This window comes from Micropterus salmoides, unplaced genomic scaffold (assembly GCF_014851395.1).
Source record: "Micropterus salmoides isolate LMB-PRFRI ecotype aquatic unplaced genomic scaffold, ASM1485139v1 Ms_hic_scaffold_9, whole genome shotgun sequence".
Taxonomy (NCBI): domain Eukaryota; kingdom Metazoa; phylum Chordata; class Actinopteri; order Centrarchiformes; family Centrarchidae; genus Micropterus; species Micropterus salmoides.
Genome location: NW_024044681.1, coordinates 33,476,195 through 33,495,488, shown reverse-complemented (window position 1 = coordinate 33,495,488; position 19,294 = coordinate 33,476,195). Strand labels below are relative to the sequence as shown.

The 19,294-nt window shown below is 40.0% G+C and overlaps 1 long non-coding RNA gene across 1 annotated transcript in view; it reads right to left on the bottom strand.

The window, feature by feature from the left end:
• Window positions 1-4,367: 4,367 nt before the first annotated feature.
• The window catches only part of LOC119894908, a 29,037-nt gene continuing 14,110 nt past the window's right edge, over window positions 4,368-19,294 (bottom strand). Inside the window, exon 6 of the long non-coding RNA XR_005442998.1 lies at window positions 4,368-5,584. This is a non-coding gene — a long non-coding RNA (uncharacterized LOC119894908). The remainder of the gene's footprint in view (window positions 5,585-19,294) is intronic.

Genomic DNA, 19,294 nt, shown 5'->3' with positions numbered 1-19,294 from the left:
TTTAGCATTTATATAGTGATGGAATTAGCACTATTCAGAGATAAGGGTAGCACTGTCCTCGAATCTAATGTAATTAAAAAGCACACAGCTGCTGTACGAAAACATTAAGGAAGCCACAGAAACCAGAGATGAATCCCAGAAAACATTTAAAATGTTTTTGTGTGATCCTGTTACAAAATCGTCCCTTAAGGAAGCGTCTACATGGTAGGTAGGTAGTTGTTTTGTGATTTAATATTATAATTTGCAATGCTAACACCGAACAGACAGAGAGAGAGAACATACCCTGATCCTGATAATACTGATCATGTTATGCTCATTAGAAGTCATGTGAGTGGGTGGGCACGTGGTTTTGATTTTAACATTTGCTGTTATTCATGTGGTCTGTCATTAGAAGAGAAGCTTGTGTAGATGACCGACAAATGCTCTTGACATTATCCTGACTGAGAAAAAAGCAAAACAGCATTTGATGTGGAGGCTGAAACGGAGCAGATTCCAGATTAAATATGTTCCTGAAATTAGTTCATTTTAGATAGATAACACAGTAATAAGGGGAGGATAAAGAGCACATTAGTGCAGGTGAGCTAAAACTCAAGGGGCTCACAAACACATCTCATTCAGAGAACTGAAAGAGACAAAACATTACCGCTTATAAAAAAAAAGATTTATTTTATTATCATTGTCAAGTGTACAATCAAATTATTCTTTAAACAGACTTGTTGAAGTAGTCGACAAAAAACGATTCCTCCAGATTGAATCTGGTACATCTCTAACGGTCAGTACTCATTCACTGCTGTGTTCTAGTTCCACATCAATAACCAAACTAAAAGACAGTTTCCTGCTTCTTTCCGCTATAAGATCTTAGTGACAGGTGTGTAAATTTCAAAGAAACTCAGAACACGATATGGCAGAAATAATATTCCACAGACTCTCCAGAGGAGCGGACCGTAATCGACTACATTAAGGATGCCTTCTCATTTAGGTAATGATACCTTTGCTCCGTGTGGCTTTAGCAAATGCTTTCCCAAAGATAATCCCTCTGCACAACCTCTCATTATCAAAGCAATCGCCTGACAATGCGAAGAAGAACACTGAAAATTACATGAATTAGTGTAAGACTATGGGAAAAATGATTGCCGATTTAAGACTTTAATTAGGCTCTTGCAAAACAATCAGACACAATTAGGAGGTACCAGTCAATAAGCTAAAACTCATAAGCAAGAGGAGATGAATTAATATTTGATGATTTTTAAATGGTTATTTGAGCTCAGATGCCGTTTGCTCACAGTTGGGTACTAGGTAGGAGAAAGTGTCCACAGCTCTTATTGTGGCTAATAAAGCAGGCGACTTGCAGGTAAATCAGCAGGTGAATCAGCACTGCCTTCCAATGAAAATGGCCATTAGCTTCTAATTGACTTCCTAAGCACCATGTGAGTGTGTCCGGAAACATGCTCTGAATTCTAAAGACGTACAGATGGCAACACATAGCTTTCAGCTAGGTCAAACAACAACTTTCAACATAAAACTTTTCACAGAACTGAACTGTTTCAAATTATTCCAGAACCGGCTGAGACTGTCAGATGTGTTAATAATCCCATAAGAAGCATTACCATCCATTCACTTGAGAGGCCAGACTCATTCTAAATGATTTAGACATTTATTTAGTTTAATTACACATTTGTGCAAAAACAAGAGCCTTGAGGAAATTAATTTATGCCATTTTCAGAAATACTGCTGTTAATTGTTTTACTGCCTCATGAAGAAGACTGATCACCACAGGTATGTTTTCGGCAAAGGTTAGACAAAGTGAAAATCAAACTACAAAATCTAACTAAATAAATCTCACAAGCTTTATAAGACAAGGAGCTTGGAACTGTTGTGGTGTCTGGTTATTTAGAATAATCACAATAATCACTTTTGCTGTTTAGAAGATATCACGCACATTAGTTCCGGTTAATGTTTCCAAGAAAGAACTTTATTATTTCCAAACACAAAAAGTGGTATGAGAGATTTGTAACTGAGCATTCAAAACATCTGTGCATGCTGGTGTTACACCAGTCTTCTCACAAATATCATCCAATTATATTTTATGTACTGAGTTTTCATAACAATCTGCCCACGTTGAAGGAAATATCTGAAGCAAATAAGCAAAAGCTCATTTGGATTTCATAAATAACTCGCTACATTTTCACACAGCAAAGAAATGTCGAATTTAAAACTTGAGTTACTGACCTGCTTCAGACTCTCATAAAGGAAGTGAAAATCTGTGTCTTACCTAATCTTTCTTTTTTTAAATAAAAATAAATTAGAGTCTACCACAGACAAAAGATATGCTGCAAACATGACTGGAGCTGACAACTGTGCAACTGGATTTATTCTGCTAGGCCTTTCTGATCTCCAGCATACACCCAGATCTATATGACACATGTACTCTGTAATCCTACAGTGTATGTGTGATACCTCTAGATATGTATAATAGATCAGGGCTTACAGCATGAAATCCCATGTAGCTGGTCAAGACAATAAAGTAAGGCATCTGGCCAAAGTTCATGTTCATCCGCTCAGTGTTAAACCATTTGTCTTTAATTATTATTTCTCTTGTACAAAAACGCAAATTATCTTCACGTGGCCTGGAGGGGAGTGTGTGTGTGCAGAGGTAGACGTGGTGTTAAGGAATTCTGCCGAGATGCCTTCCCGTTGAAAACATGTGGCTCCTCTCACCCCACAGCCATGCAGCCTTTCAGAGCACATGCCAGTCAGCCGTGATCGCAGGAAGAGCAAACGGGATGGGACAGAGCAGGGATTATAAGGCAGCCTGGTGTTTCCACTGGGGTCTCCCCTGCTGGGCTACATGGTCCCAGCTCCCTTTGTCTGCTGTTAACCCGTTAAATCCCGTGGAAGAGCCCATTCACAAATGTGTCACACACCCCGGGGGTGCATTTTGTGTGGAATAATGATCTTAAAGGGGTTACACAGCATTGCCACTGATTCCCCCCCACCCCACACACACATTCATTTGTTTCCTGGGGTGTTTGCAATTATTGTCAACTCTTGTTTTAAGTTCTTGTAAACACCTTCAAACGGTGTTTTTTAAGAGGATGTCCCAGTGTGGTCAATCCACACCAACACGACTCTTTCAGTCATTCTTAAGAATATTCACGTTCGCATTTTATATGAGGATATTATCCCTCTTATTACTTCATAAAGTACACACTGGTATGCAGAATTAGCAATATAGACCAGGCACTTCTATTCTCTCTCGTGCTGCTGCGTTGACTACCTCCCGACTGTGTGTATATTTGTGTTATAGACAGAGACAGAGAGCGCACACGCGGGAAATGCTGCGGGTTCACTTAGAGAAAGTGTAATTATACTGCAGTAATGCCCTCCATGATTAATGATGTGGGCCTCTGAAACCAAACCATCGGGCCAATGGCAAATTACCACTATAAAAATAAACCATGATGTGAACAGGTCAGAGAGGCCGGAGCACAAAATGTCTCTTAGTGTGTGTGTATATATATACAAACAGTGAATGAGCGAATGGGGAACGAGCTCTAGTAACCCAATTAGAGTTCGTCCACTGTCAGAGACCAGTGCCATACACATCAATGTTATGCAGCTAAGCAGTCATGTACATTTTAGTAGCGTTTCTTTGCATCAACATTTATGAGCGGCTGAGATGAGCTCACAGACAATGACACAGGCAATCAGAAGGAGGAAAGAAGAAGTTGGGACATCGTATCTCTTTGAATGAAGTGCTTAGCTGCTACGAGTAACACCTTTAGGGCTGAGAGAGGAAGAAACAACGATGTCGTCTAAATTCTTGTTGACATTGTGCCATCATCACTGCTCTGGTAGAGCACGTGGCCCAAATGAATATCAAACGGCAAGACCTAATCCTTGCACCACAAATCAATCCCACAAATAAGGCAGTTTCGTCTAAAGCTGAAGAGTACGATAAACTAAACTGCTCCAATTCCTCAAGGGTCTCTTGAGCACTGCAGAGTCAAGTTCACATTTCTTGTCATACACTGACTACACTGCTCTGCGCATAACCACGTTTGATTAGTTCTCCACAGCCCCATCCACCCATCAACACACACACACACACACACACACACACACACACACCCTTCTCGGATGAAGAGCCCTTGACTCGTACCCAAATTGAACTCTTATGCACTCTACTTGTATGAAAGATAATGCCTTTTTGTAGCCAAACGGCAATGGAGTAATTCATTGAGAGCATGGCACCAAAAGTAGCAGCAATCACAGATTCTTGTGGTTATGAATCAACATTTGGAGACGCCTGGGCTGGTGTCATAAACATGACAACTATGCAATTATTTGCCAGTGCACAAAGATACTTGGCAAGTTTTTTTCCCTGAATTTTCCACAAAGTCGCTGCCAGTTAAATCTGAAAGAATAATCAAAAACAGCGTTAAATATATTTATCTATATATTTCTAAAATGTGTAATAGATTATAGTGTAAGTGAAAATTAACTGGATGATATTGTCAGTAACTAATCTCAAAGACACAACACACACACACCATCCTGAAAATGTTAAAAATGAGTTTACTGACATGGTTACTGTAACTTATCAAAAACAATATCGAATTCAAGTGGAACATGAATTGACAACCTCACAGGTGATGGTGTTTGAACGTGAGGATCTTTGCTTTTCTTTTGCTGAAATCTGCACTCAGAACGCAGAGGGGAATCCTTGAGCTGTGAATAAAGAGCTACCTGTCTGGACGTCATGCTGCACTGTTCATTATTCCAGTTATGACAGTGATTTTTGTTTTCAATCATTCATTTGTATGGTTTAAAATGGAGTTTCACACTTGTCAGCACACCTTTAAGTGGCGTCTTCATAAATTCTCACATCCACACACTAAATGAAATGAGAAAAACACGATGTTTCAGCGCAAGTAATTTATCTAACTTTATTGCACATTCAAACAGATAATTAATGACCCATTAAATGCACGGCCCCGTGCTTCCTTATGAGTATGAATCTGAAGTGTGCATGCATCTTAGCATCAATCAGATGAAAGGCTGACAAACGGCCCCATTCTTTTTTAATAACAATAAATCAAAGCCTCCACATGGCCGTCTCTCTGAGACAGAGATAATCAAAAGCAGAGAGAGAGATGGCCAAACATCATGTCTAATGTCCCAACAAACTGAGGATCAACTGTTTCCAATTAGGATTACAAAGACACATGCAAAAAATAGAATGAACCCATCCACCCTGTCTCCCTTTGCATACACTAAAAAAATATTTTACAAAGCATGTATGCTGAAAACAAATCTAAATTCAAATAGTAAATCGTTTTAATGGGTCCCATTTGTCCCATTTTTCTCTCTTTCTTAAACAAGATATGAGAAAATGCTCGCACTTGCACAAAACCTTGTGCACCGTTGTCCGTGTCAGTTTTTCTTTTCTCACTTCTTTCTTTGCTGTTTAATCCAGTCACATCAGCTCCCTGAGCAGGTGAAGTCAGCCAAAGACTTTCCCACGGTCTGAGAGCAAATCCAACGCCCCAAGCCCTTCCTGAGGGCCGGCCATCTGTCCGTTCTGTTTGGAGTGTGTTAGGGGGTAAAGCGTCAGCTGCATGACCAAATTCAACGTTCCAACACACCCCTCCTTCATGAAGAAAAGCCCAAAGCATCCATTCAACTCACCATACACACACACTCACACACACACACACACACACACACACACACAGCTTGTGCCCAAACACAAACAAATCAACACACAAACAGTCAGATGTGACTCCTCACATTCAACAGATTTGCAACTCAAAGCCCTCGCACACAATCTGTTATTGCAATAATTATGCACAACGTGTTCTGTTAAACTTGCCTATAAACACTGACGTTTTCACCAGGTTACAGTGTTCTGCTAACTAAAAACATTAAATGTTAAACAATAAATTCCTGTGAAAAATTAAAAGGAGATCATTTCCTTTCCCTTCTTCCCTCTTTTGCCTTTTTAGGCTTAAAAAGTGAAAGTTGCTGTTTGGTGAAAATCCTCATTATGATGATATCTCTACTTCTCAACAAAGGAGTTCACCACATAAACCTTGACCTTTGCTCCCTCCGAGGATAAATCATCTGTGCCCCTGATTTCCACAGAACAATACAATTTCAGCACAAAAGCAGTTCAAAATGTAGACCCAGCAAATTTGAAAACATCACTGTGGCTCGCCGAAAAAACATCTTACTTTGAATTAGGATTTGCCACGATCATGTGACGCATTTCTTTCTTTCTCGTGCACATACCGCCACCCCCATCCCAAAGCATTACCCCTGCTCTTTTTTCCCCTCCTCAAACTGACGTGCTATCATTTTATTTCACCCTCTCAAAGAGCGACTCTGCCGCTGGTGGATGTGGTCCTCGCACCGGCCTGACGCATTTTTAAAATGCGTGACATTGCCTCTGTGGGAGCATGAGAACGGAGCTTCCTCAATAGTAGGGTCCCCATACCCGGCCCGTAACCATGGAAGCAGATGCCTGCCCTCCCGGCCCTCCTTACCTCCTGTCGATCGCAGGCTGTGAGCTGCTTCGGCAGTGAAAAGAGGCTATGCCTGCCTTTCTCCTCGCTCTGACCGAACTTGCCCCACTCCTCAAAAGGAGCCATTGAACAGGTCACTGGTCTAGACTTGTTTGCACGGTCCAGGGAGCAGCCTTGATGTAACCCTTGCTCTCCTCTCTCTCTCTTTCTCTCTCTGCCTGCCACACCAGCAGCCCAGCGACTGCAGACTGTGGAGGGGTGGCGGGGGGGACATTGGAGACGTGGATTTGAAAAGGAGCCCGTCCGATTTTGCCATTGTGCCTTTTCATTCATCGATCGAATGAATATCGAACCTTCTGTCCCTGCGTGTGTGAAACGGATAGCTTAGCAAGCATTTTATTCTCTCTCTCTTCTCAGGTCTGTTTTGCGGGCCCAGAGCTGTGATTTTCTTTTCTCACTAATTGTAATAGCGTCATTTTTATTTAAAATATTTTTTTCTCTCTCTAGTAATGCTGCTACGGTAAATTTAATTTTGATAGGTGATTGACGCAGAAAAGAGGATTGGAGGATTTTTTTCATTCTTCACAGATCAGTGAATAATCTGATGTCTTTGATTTAGAGTGCATGTTTTTGAAATTGTATTTATTGATTACACAAATTTCTACATCCGTGCAAAAAAAATAAAATCATGTAATAGTGTAAAAAATCCACAACAAAAGCATTTCTAAGTTGTAATGAATAAAACAATTAGGAACTGACATTGGGTGCAATCAGAGGTGTGAAGCAATTATGTATTTAATTTTTAATACATTTGCTACACTCCAAAAATAAATCTGAACCCTTTGTGACAACTACTTCAATCTTATGGCGAAAAAAAGGCAAAACAGATAAAAACTTTCAAGTGAAGCCTGATTTGGAAAAGCTGCTGTTTGTGGCTGAAATTATAAAGTGGTTGGTTTCTTATTTTTCTTGGCAGAATTTCATCATTTTTATATATAGGAAATTAAGATGACTGCATAAATTATTGTGTTATCTGATCTAAACGAATATTTTTACAGAGACAAAATAACCATAATTAGCATTTTAAGTCACAATACACTTAATTTGTCATGTCCTGGTAATCAAGAACAATTACCTAAATATAATAATTATTTCAAGGCTGCTAAAATGACATCTGTTTCTGTTGACATAAAGTGTGTGTGTTTATATATTGACCTCTTGCAGTAAATGGTTATGGGTGAGTATATGTGCATTTGACAGGGTGATGGAGAGAGAGGGCAGGCAAGAGCGTCGATGACAGCTTTAGTAAAAGGTGAGGCGATCAATGTCAACATATCAATATTGTTCCATCAGTGACGAGGCCACAGATAAGGTGACTATTTGTTTAATCGGATTCATAAAGCAAAACTCATTTTGTTGTTTAATTGACACGTGATTTTATGCTTTGTCCCACTTTCTCTTTAACATTAAACGTGGTGCAGTAGTAAAACAGCAAAATGAATTGCTGGTTTGTTTTCATGATTTATCTTACACATTCAATATGTACAATAAATGTAAAGAATCTAATTTATAAATGCTCACAAAGCCAGTTAATGTTATCAATGAATTTCATTCGTTTTAATATTTTGACTTATCTTAAAAATAGTTCTAATGCATTTAACAGCCTGAAGTAATATATATATATATATATAATATATATTTTAACTGTGCTTAGATGCATAATGAGAGTTAAAAATACAGCACATAATCAAATGAGATGAAAAACAAATTGTAAAGATTGTGAACATACTACTTAAAATCCAATTTGGAAAGCAAAGCCTGCGAAGAGGAGCAGTTATAGCTTCCATGCTCCATGTGACAAGTTGCTATGCAGGGGCCAATCAAAGGGGGCAGAAGGGGGAACAAAACAGGGCAGAAAATGAGCAAATTCAAAGGCACAGGACAGAAAGCAAAGGAACCAGTGAAGTAAGAAGGCAAAGGCATTGTGTTCGCACAACAATCAAGTCTGCTCCCACAGTGAGTACCAGGCCTGCCTCCGAAAATATTGCAACCACCACAAGCCACATAACAGCACAAAACCAAAGGGCTTCGGCAAAAGGTCTGCTTCATAAAATTTGGCTTTATGTAAAAATTAATGATGTAATTAAACAGGCGGAAAAGCAATGTCGCGAACAAACAGCAAAAAACCCTTTTGGAACAATTCAGTATTAGTTTGGAGTTTTATTTTATTTAAATTTAGTAAGATTATAATCAGAGAAACAAATCTTCAAAAACAAATTATTCTGAAAAATGCTGATTTAAATAACTCTAATTAATACTGAATACTTCTGAATACCATTATATGTATTTGTGTGTGTGTGTGTGTGTGTGTGTGTGTGTGTGTGTGTGTGTATTATATTCCTAACAATAATCATAATAACATTAATAAAAAGAGCAAAGATTTAAAGAGTAAAACATATAGTGTCATTATTTAATATAATATACCTTTTCTGTAATCTCTCTCTCTGTAATCTATCTAAAGGAAATATCTAAAAATGAGTGTAAACAAGTATAAAATACAGTAAGAGTAATAATGCAGAACATAATTTATCCTTTTGGTTAAGAAAAAAAAACAGACCTGTGGGATACTAACAGCAGTAGTGACATGTTGAAAATAGAGCTGGTTTGAGCAGGAAAAACTGTGGGGATGGGGGGTGTGGGGGTGAGGGGATGTCTCGACTGAACCAACATACACACCGACAGGGACGGGACGGCCAAATATGCCACAAAGACACGCTCAACCTTCCTGTCTCATATTACACACTAGCCCCGTATTTTACACGAGATACAATATTCAAAATCAAATTATAAAAGGCTGTGCTTTGTGAACAACAGGGAATAAAATACAATAGGGAAGCTTTTTATATTTCCAATTCTAGCTAAAATAATTTTTATACTACAGTTTTAAACCAGTTCCAGACAGAGTTTGTCTTGGCACACAACGTGGTTTAAAAAATACAGATATCAGAGTCAAATGACTTTTGTTGAATTTTGTCCTTTTTTGTCTTTTCTCCCTGAGTAGTACAGAGGAGGGGATCAGAAACTGAGCCTCACAGATCTGGTAGTGTTCATACTCTATCAATTGTATTTTGGTTGTAACTAAATATCAGGCAAAGCATAAATCTATTAAATGATAACAAAGATCAGTGTTAGATTTTTCTGCAACTCACACACACACACACACACACAGAAGCACAGACACACACAGCAACAGCTTTGGCAAATGTTCCCTGGGACATACAAGTAAACCAGCGTCCCATCATCACCATCATCATCCTGCCTGGAAACAGGGGCAGCCGAATGCCAAGTGCAGCTCCACCACGTCTGCTCGCAGTGCTGCAAAGACACGACCCAGTGTCAGCAGCACATACGCATCATTACAAGGCAGCGAAGCAAAGCAAATACATGCCATCGTTTGCAAATGCTGAGAAGTTCCAGCTACCACTCTCTGATTTATTTATTTTTTTTCTGATCCTGTTCCGGTTTCCTGAATTCAGATTGGGCATACAGCAAACTGTGTGACTACAGATTACATGTGACATATCTGCACAGCAATCATTCATTTTAATGTTAGCTGAGAAGACACACACTATGTATTGCTCCTGTTGGTAATTAGAGTTAGACTGATCAGCAACTCAGAAGTCAGCAGCTACATTTCTGGAAATTGTCAATATCCCTTACCTTAAACAATCTATATCTATATATAAAAAGAAAAACACACACACACACACACACACAGTATATGTAGTCCTCTTTACATCAGAATTATATTAGTGCAAGGGTCTTACAAATGTTAAAAGCCTCTCAAACAGCATTTAGACCATCATGAGACACTACAACTCCCCTGAAATCCAAATTAATGAAATTCTTTCAGGGTTGTCAGGGTGACCGACCACATCAATTCAAAGGCGTGAAAATCCTGGAAGACACTGCGCCCTTAAATAAAGAGTTAATTCACAAATTTAATAATTAAACAAAATAATAAAATGTGTGAATAAAATCAAACTCCATTGCATTCTTCACAAATTGCTCTCATGTAGCTGCGGTCAAGGAGGAGCCTGTGGATAAGATGACAGTTTTTAATAAACGGCAAAAGTCAGCCCAGATCAGCCCAACAGATCAGTGGAAACACTTCTACTAACCTCCTCCACACACACACACACACACACACACACACACACACTCTCAACTAACTTAGACACCAGTAGTCATTGTCCCTCCTCAAGGCCACAAAGGTATCTGTCACCCTCCCTCCGGTCAAATCCATAGGCTGCTGCACAAAACATAACAGAGGGCATCATAATCTCCTGAACCCCCTGGAGTCCACCCTGCTCATAATCCACAATGCTAAGAAAACATCTGCACTATTTTATCAGGCTCATGCTATTCCACCACATTTGGCTTCTGTGTTAAAAATCCTCCTATTTGATTTATGATTACTTCTTACTACTTAAATAGGTCAGTTTTGATAATGACATGAGGGATCATCTGAAGAAAACATGAAAAGTGGCACTAATTTGTGAGATGAAAGACAACATTGGACACCCCTGTAGATCACAACCAGTATGAAGAGCTACATATGATCATTGTGTATGAAAGGCAGCTCCTGTGGTTGTCCCAGAGATGGTTCCTGACGCGCTCCATCACTTTCACCAAAGTCAAACATTAAGCTTTCGAAGGTGCTTTAGAAGGTGAACTGGAACAAAGGGCCCCTACTCAAAGCACGGTTTAATTAGGTGTAGAGCAACAAATCCTCCCTATTCAGTGGCCGGACACTTGTGCTGTTGGAGTGGAGTGTATCGTCAGTGAAAGACTCCCGTCATAACACTAGAGGAGTGTCCCCTCCTTTTCAAAGACACATACTGATTCACTAATGCCTGTGTGTTAACAAGCCCATCGTCTGCTTCTCTAACTCATTGTCTCATGAATGGGTGCTAATGGATAGACAAAACAGCACACACACCCACACATACACACACACACACACACACAGGCCCTCTTGCAACACGCTGCTCATTTTATAGACTGAGACTAAACACTTGTCAGATTTTATGCTCCCACATACGGTATATAGTAAATAGCATAATATGATGATAACGATGAACTCTGGATATGGAACAAAACAGACACCAGAAAATAGCAAGCATAACTTTTCAAATAATTTAAATTATATATCTAAAACAACAATTATATAAAGGCAAATTTGCCAGAAAACAAATCCTATCTAACATTATTCAATATATTTAATAGTAAATAAAAAATATAAAACACTATTAAAATGCAAAAAAATATTAATGTAATATGTCAAAGAAAGCCCTGCAATCATTGTAAAATAAAGACAAATCTGGTTTCTTGAAAGACTATATTTTTTTGAGCAGCAGTTTGGTATTTAATTCAATTGAAGCAATTTTGCACTTTTTATTTTCTTCATTGTATTTTGTATTTTTTATTTTGTTAAATGTTTGCATCACTGAAATTAGCCAAATTCCCGAGATCATTTTTAAAAAGGTTGGAAACAAAAAGAAAGTCTAATTTGTTCCTAAATGAATTAAAACTCTACAGGCACACTTTTGGTAACTGTCTCGATGTGCAGAAGACGAAGTAACTCAGACTAGGGTAGAATATGGGTGGTGGGCTCTAATCCTGAAGGACAAAACAAGCATATCCACCGAGACAAATCTTGTTTGATGGATTCCTGCTGCTAGATCCAACCGCAGCAGTCCGGTCTGGGAAGCCCATTGTATCAGAGACGCTCGAGAAGGAAACACACTCAAAATGTATTAGAAACGGGACTCCTCAAATACAATATTAATTCAGAGACAGCATGCTAAAAGCAAATTATCTTGATCCAACCAAATCCCGTGCATTCACTCAGTGCAAAATTTTAATATTCTTTTTACAGTATTTATTTACTCACACAAAAACCACAAAAAGTTTGATGAACATTTTTTGTATCTTTTGCATTTCTCATAATATTACAATATTTTTTTATGTTTCACACTGAAGTTTATATCTAATTTAATTGCAGCTATTCTAATAAAACATTTATATTTCTTTATCCCAAATGCAGATAAACACATAATCAAATTCATTCAACCAAAGTAATGAAATAATGTAATAAAACAACACTGTACCTCATTACTCTTTAAATTTCAAACACCTCATTATTTGAGTATTACATAATTTTCTGGCCAGTTCAACAATCAAAATGGCAATTAAAAAGACAACATCAATGTAAACTAATAGTCAGACTTCCTTCTTACTGCTAAATGACTACCATCATCTGGTTACGGGGATGGTTTGGGTTGGCAGAAGAGGGAAGTGAGGGTTAAAAAAATAAAGACTAGAGATTCGAGAGGAGAAAAAAAAAAGAAGAGCGTATTGCAACACCGCCGTCTCCCTGGGAATTAGCATGGCGGTCTGTTTATGTGTAAGACAGAGACAGTGACAGAGAATGAGACAGCGCTCAGTGTTCCCAAGTGCTCAAGTGTATCTAACTGTGTGAGTGCAATTACGAGCATCTGCTTTTTTCATCTTTAGTGTAAGCGTATGTATGTGAGCGCATACACGTGTGTGTGTTGCAGCTGAAAGTGTTCTCTGCTCCCAGCTCTGTGGTCTGAGGGCAGACGCTGGCCAGTGTCTTTAAGCCGGCTCTGGGTCAGTCCAAACACTGGCAGCTATTCATGACCAGATCAAGTTGATGTGAGATTCTGTCCCTCCTCTGCCCTCTATTTCCATATGAATGTGGAATATGCTAAAGAAAAAAAAACAAGCAAAATCCTTGTCCCATGGAGCCACTGCAGGGTGAGAAAACACACATTTGCAGGAAGGACTCTACATCCTCCCTCATGGCAAATAACAGAAATATTGGCACCATAAGCACATTTAGATAGAATAATACAAAAAGGAAAAAAACAGCTTTCACACACACACATACACACACACACACACACTCTTTCTCTCTATCTCCTCTCCACACACATTCTCACCCAGCCAAGGTCAACGCTGCAGTCAGCCTAGCAGCTTATGAATCAAAGCACAATTGCGTACACATATTTAGAAATGCTTTATCATGAATGGACACACACACACGCACGCACGCACACACACACACACACACACACACACACACACACACACACACACACAGGAACAGAACTCCACGCAGGCTACATCTCAGCTCCTCTGTATAAAGGGTTTAGCCAGACAAAGGGCTTGTCCTGAAAGACAAACAGCAGGAAGCACGGAATCGGCAATGAACGTGATGCACAGACGCATGCATCAAGCAAGCCCTCACGAGCATCGAGCCGTGCTGGAGAGACAGCAGTGGAGTGAAAAGACGTGAGACTAAAAATGAACAAATAGCACAGATCTGCATACCCTGAATGTCCCGTATCCTCTGTTTGCTACCTGGCAGGCCCAGGCTGAAGCCGGGGGGCGGCATCAACTCCACGCCATCACGTGCTTATACGTGTGTTTGAGTCGCGGGCCTCCTCATACACGCAGACAATGTCACACGCTCCTATTGTTCCACTCCATCGTTTGGCCGGAGCTAAACCCCAGTCTCGTCTAGCAGTTTAAAGGTGGGCTCAAACCCAGACTGATGAGGCCATCTATTACCAGGAGGGATGAGGGGAGGGGAGAAAGAGACCCCTAAATAGGGGGCGAAGCTCAGACAGCTAGGCTTTAAACTGCTGGTGAGCACCAGGAGCCCAAAAGACTGCCGCTGCATTCAGAGGACCACAGTGTCCTCAGCTACACACAGACACAGCGAACATCAAAACACCTATAAGATTTACTGCTTTAAACTGTGTAGAGGCCTGAAATAATAACACATTAAATCAAAACAAAAAAAATCACTTTCACTTGGCCATAGAGATGCAGAGGAGGAGAACAGGCTGAACTAAAGATTTAATAACCTTTAATATCAGAATGGGTTTGAACCACCCTTTTTAATATCACAAATATTCCTGAGGTGCATCTGAAACATTGTAAGGAGTATCAAACTAATGTAACATATAAAAAATAAGCAGATATTACATGTTTCTATTGTTTGTTCTTTGCCTAACCAACATAAAATAATTTCTGACAAGGTACTAAAATAATAAAAGGAGTAATGGTTGCATACATACATAAATACGTCATTATTTTTTTTATCTAGCAGAAGCACCTTTTACTTTTTAAAACAGAAACCCTGATGAAAAACATCTACCAATACAGTTGATGTTGATTTAGGGTTTTCCCCCCCCTCTTCTTGTCAGAAGAGCTTAGCATTGCTCACTTTGCAGTAGGATCTCAAAACTGTCTTTGTGTTTTTTTTATTTTTTATTTCAGGCTTTAAGGCAATAACTGGAGCATTTCTAAGGAAGATTTCTATGTATCCAGTGTGGATGCAATCATGCTAGTTTAAGGAGTCACCGCAAAGTTAATAAAAGAGTTACAAAACAAATGGCACAAGGAACCACACTAATGTAACGTGTTTTCACTGAGGGAAATGTGTTTCGGTCCATACCAAACAAACTCTAACCCGAACGCAGCCACACAGAGGATTGCCGAGTGATTTAATTATAACCATTCCATGTACAAGTAAATGCATTAATGTAAATTCAGTCAGTGAGATTTTAAAGTCCCTTGCACTGATGATTCTCATGCCAGCTTTGCTTTGCTTTTATTTTCCTTTTATTTAACTTTGTCCTCTAACACTGGGCTTCATTTAACAGATGTTTATGTGCATGTTTTTATTCAGAAAAATCCAATCAGACAGCAGGGAGCCTATTTGTTAGGACGGGTCACTGTGAGACTGCTCCGTGATTTACACTGTACACAACCTGAAAAGTTTTACTAGGCTATTCACATTTTGTGGCCCTGTGATATCTATGAAGAAAGATTTCCGCTGTATGATGTTTCACTGACCCTTTCATAGTTAAAAAAAATGGACTTGTGCTTTCTGTGCCTGTGATATTACAGCAGTGATTTATTTTCCGCATGCAGCCATCAGTCCGGTCTGGTTACCATCAGCCCAGCGCCAGCCACCTGTGCACAGGCCCTCCTGTATTTACGTTGTGATAATCACAAAGGGGGATCTCAACCAGATTGTGTATCTTATCTACAAAGAGCACTCACTACCGTCCGGATCAAAAGGCTACAAGAGACTCAAACAGATTAAAAACATGGAATGTTGGTACAAGATTTGAAATCGCCATTTCAAAACAGAATCAAAGAGAAAAACAGAAAAGACTGTGGACTTTCGTGGCAGCAGGGACAAAAAAAGAGACTTGATTTTATCCTAGTTTTTGGACAATGTCCTACTGGGCTGCTCAGACCTCGACTGAGTCATTGAGTGCGACCCTCTCCAGCGGCACGCCGGCCTCTGCCAGCTACACAAACAGTGAGAGAGAACATGACATCATCCCTCTATCATCCACTAGATACTCTCAAGGCTCGCAGTTCAGCAGGTTCAAACGCTCGGTGCAGATGGAGGCTCCTGTTCACATGTCGAAGTGTCTTTGAGCAACACACTGAACCCCAAGTTGCTCCAGATGGGCAGGTCAGCCTCAGTGTGCGAGAGGCAAATAAGTGTTTGTGCCTTATGGTAAAAAGCGCTTTGTAAATGCAGTCCATTTACCATTATTCCTTGTATTACAGCCAAATTCCCCCGAAGTGCTGGCCTGCTTAACAGACACTGGAAGTCATTACGAGGGGATTATGTTACGGTTAGGTGTGTGGTGGATATTTTTCTGTCCCTATTCCCTGCTCCCAAAAACACATTAAACTGGTGACAGAGACAACAGTTTGACCATGCTGGATGTTGATGTAAAGGGAATACAGTCTCTCTGGGCCATGGCCCTCTGCCGGCATGAGGAGGACGTTCCCTCTTGACCGTGCCCACTGTAAGTACGACCAACCCCAGCAGGAGTAAACGGAAATCTCTCTTCCCTCTGGGCGGCCCAGGCAGGAGACATCAATCCTCCCTTGCAATCACCACGTCTACATTCAAACGGATTTCATTACACCCTCGCGACATCACACCCTTCAACAGCTAACATGCGGAAATGATTCTGGATTTTTGTCTCAGTTTAATAAACAGACCCCGACCAAGACTCCAGGTTTGACAGCCGGCAAAGAGCAAACAAGTGTATTGTTTTATTTTAATGGGTCAGTCCTAAAATGAGGTGTCATTATCACGACATAAAACTGTCATGCCCCTGCAGTGCGTTTTTTCAATTTACCTATAATATGAAAAAGAGCAGCTTCTGACAGGAAAAATATAACCTTGTCTAACTGAAGCAGAGTGAAGGCTGGTGGAAGAAGGACAAGGAACATGAGAAAAAAAAAAAAAAAACAGTAGTCCACCATGTGGCCCACTATCTATTCATTGCTCCCGTTTAATTTCTTTTGGGTGCATAATCCTTTCAGTTTCAATAGCAAATTTAACAGTCCCCAAGGCCTAAGCACCAGACTGGTCAATACAAAACCAGACAACTAATTACTGAGCGCACCACGCTCTCCTCTACTCCCTCCCCCTTTCTTCCTCCCCTTTTCTCTCCCTCATTCCTCTCTCTCTCCAGCAGCTGTGGGGTTCATGTACACAAGAGCAGCAGTCAGGCAGTATTAGGTTTCCACTTCCCAGATCTCCCTTAAAAGCCTGTCCCATAATGGCCCTTCAGTCACACAAACACGCATAGGGTTTCATACAAAAAAAAGCACGCCCACATGTGAATATACATTCACATGGGCCATTTTCAAGATTCCTAAAATATAGTTCTGCTTACATGTGTGTTCTAGCTTTTCTATATTTTGGGTTCTAATTGATTTTCCTAACTTTGATGCAAACTCGTTAATTGTTTTGATTAGACTGTTTTCTAGTGGCTAAACAACCCAAAACAACATAAATGTTCATAATATCAGCAGTTAAGCAGTAGCTTTAACAGCGCGTAATTACCATGTAATTGACGCCTTGTTTTCAAGTAATAAATTAGAGCACAACTAGACAGGCTGCTTAGCTAATAAAAAACGCTAAAAGCTGACCTACATCTGAGCACTGAAGTGGTGCGGTAGAGCTGAAACGAGTAGTCAATGAATTGATCACCTGATGGACAGAAAATGATTCTGCAAATATTTTGATTATCAATTAATTATTTAAGTCACTTTTCAACAACCCCCCCCCACCCCCCCCCCCACCCCCAAAAAAAAAAAATTCCTTGTTTCCTGCCTCTCCTTTGTCAAGATTTGCTGACATTCATGCTGACATCACATTGTAAACTGAGTATCTTTGGATTTTGGACTATTAGGCAGAATGAGAAATGTGAAGACATCACATTGGGATTCAGGAAACTGCGATGCGTACGGACATTTTATGATCCAAATGATGAATCAATTAATAATATAATTATAATATTATTATTAATTATTATCACAATAATTGGCAGAACTATAAGAAAAAGAATCATAGTTGCAGCCCTAGTCGTACTTGTAGGATCTGTTTTTAGAAATCAAATTCAAAAAAGTCACACCTTACGGTAAACCTAATAGTGTTTCTTAATTAATGGAAACACATTGTGATCATAGATATACAGACACATAGATTGAATTGAAAAAAAAGTTGGTTATTCATCAGGAGAAAACATAAACGATTAGTCCAAAAAAACAGTGCTGAAAGTATTTTGCATATGGTCTTGATGCATATGCAGTGGGAACCCTCAGCTGACCCTATGACATATGGTACTTGTGGTGTTTTCAGTGTAGATGAGAAAGAACTTATCCTCTGCTTCCCAGGAGTAAATACCCTGGCTGTGACAATGATAACATGGTCATGATAGCATGTTCAGTGCTAACCCAGCCCCATGTTGTGTCGTGTTGTGACTGCTGTCTTATGCTTTACAGCCTTCCTCTATAAACAGGCACACTCTCAAGGCTTTGATCATGACCCAGCGCACACAGCAACTCAGCACAGCCCCTAATTTGCTGATGGGTTTAAAAAATCCCTAAGTTAAGATCACTTTCCTCAAATAATGAGAAGAGTTGCACCCCCGCGTGACCTGAGTGAAGTGTCCTTTGTCTCACGCCTAATGTTTGCCTTAGCCCATTGTGTTTGCATTATCTAGCACCTCCACCCCTCCATGCAGCACAGCTTTGACGCGACAACCCTGCTGCACCACAGTGGACTGCCCTCAAAGAGGAAATGCTAAATGTATGGAAGGCATTTCCCAGTGTGCCCCTGAGCCCTGTATGGGCTCCCCTTCCCCCCATGGACCCCCCCAGCCTTGTGTTTATGTGACCACCGAAAGGCTGAAATGGTTAAAGAAGCCGAGCAGTTTAAAATGGTGTAGTGATTCATGTGGCTAGAAACACTGGGCTCGACAGACACACACATGCATACAACTGATCCCACAAAGGAGTCCTGCACCGCCTTCCTTTGCAAACAAAGAGGACGAGCTCCTGTCAGCTCAGCGACAAGCAGACAAATTGCCTATGATCTCTTGACCCAAGAAACAGGCAACCTTCCAAAAGCAATGGCTCTAAAATTTCCCAAAACAAAATAATTACGTTTGTGTAAATTGGATGCATCAAAGCACAAAGATCAACACTTTTTGAAATAAGGTCTTTAAAAAGCCGAGATGCAGTAGCAAGTTTGATCTTAGCTTCCTTTCACTTATCAAAGGGACATTTCAATGGCAGAATTAAAGTTGGCTGGAAGTCGGTGGGGAAAGGGCTAAAAAAAATAAACG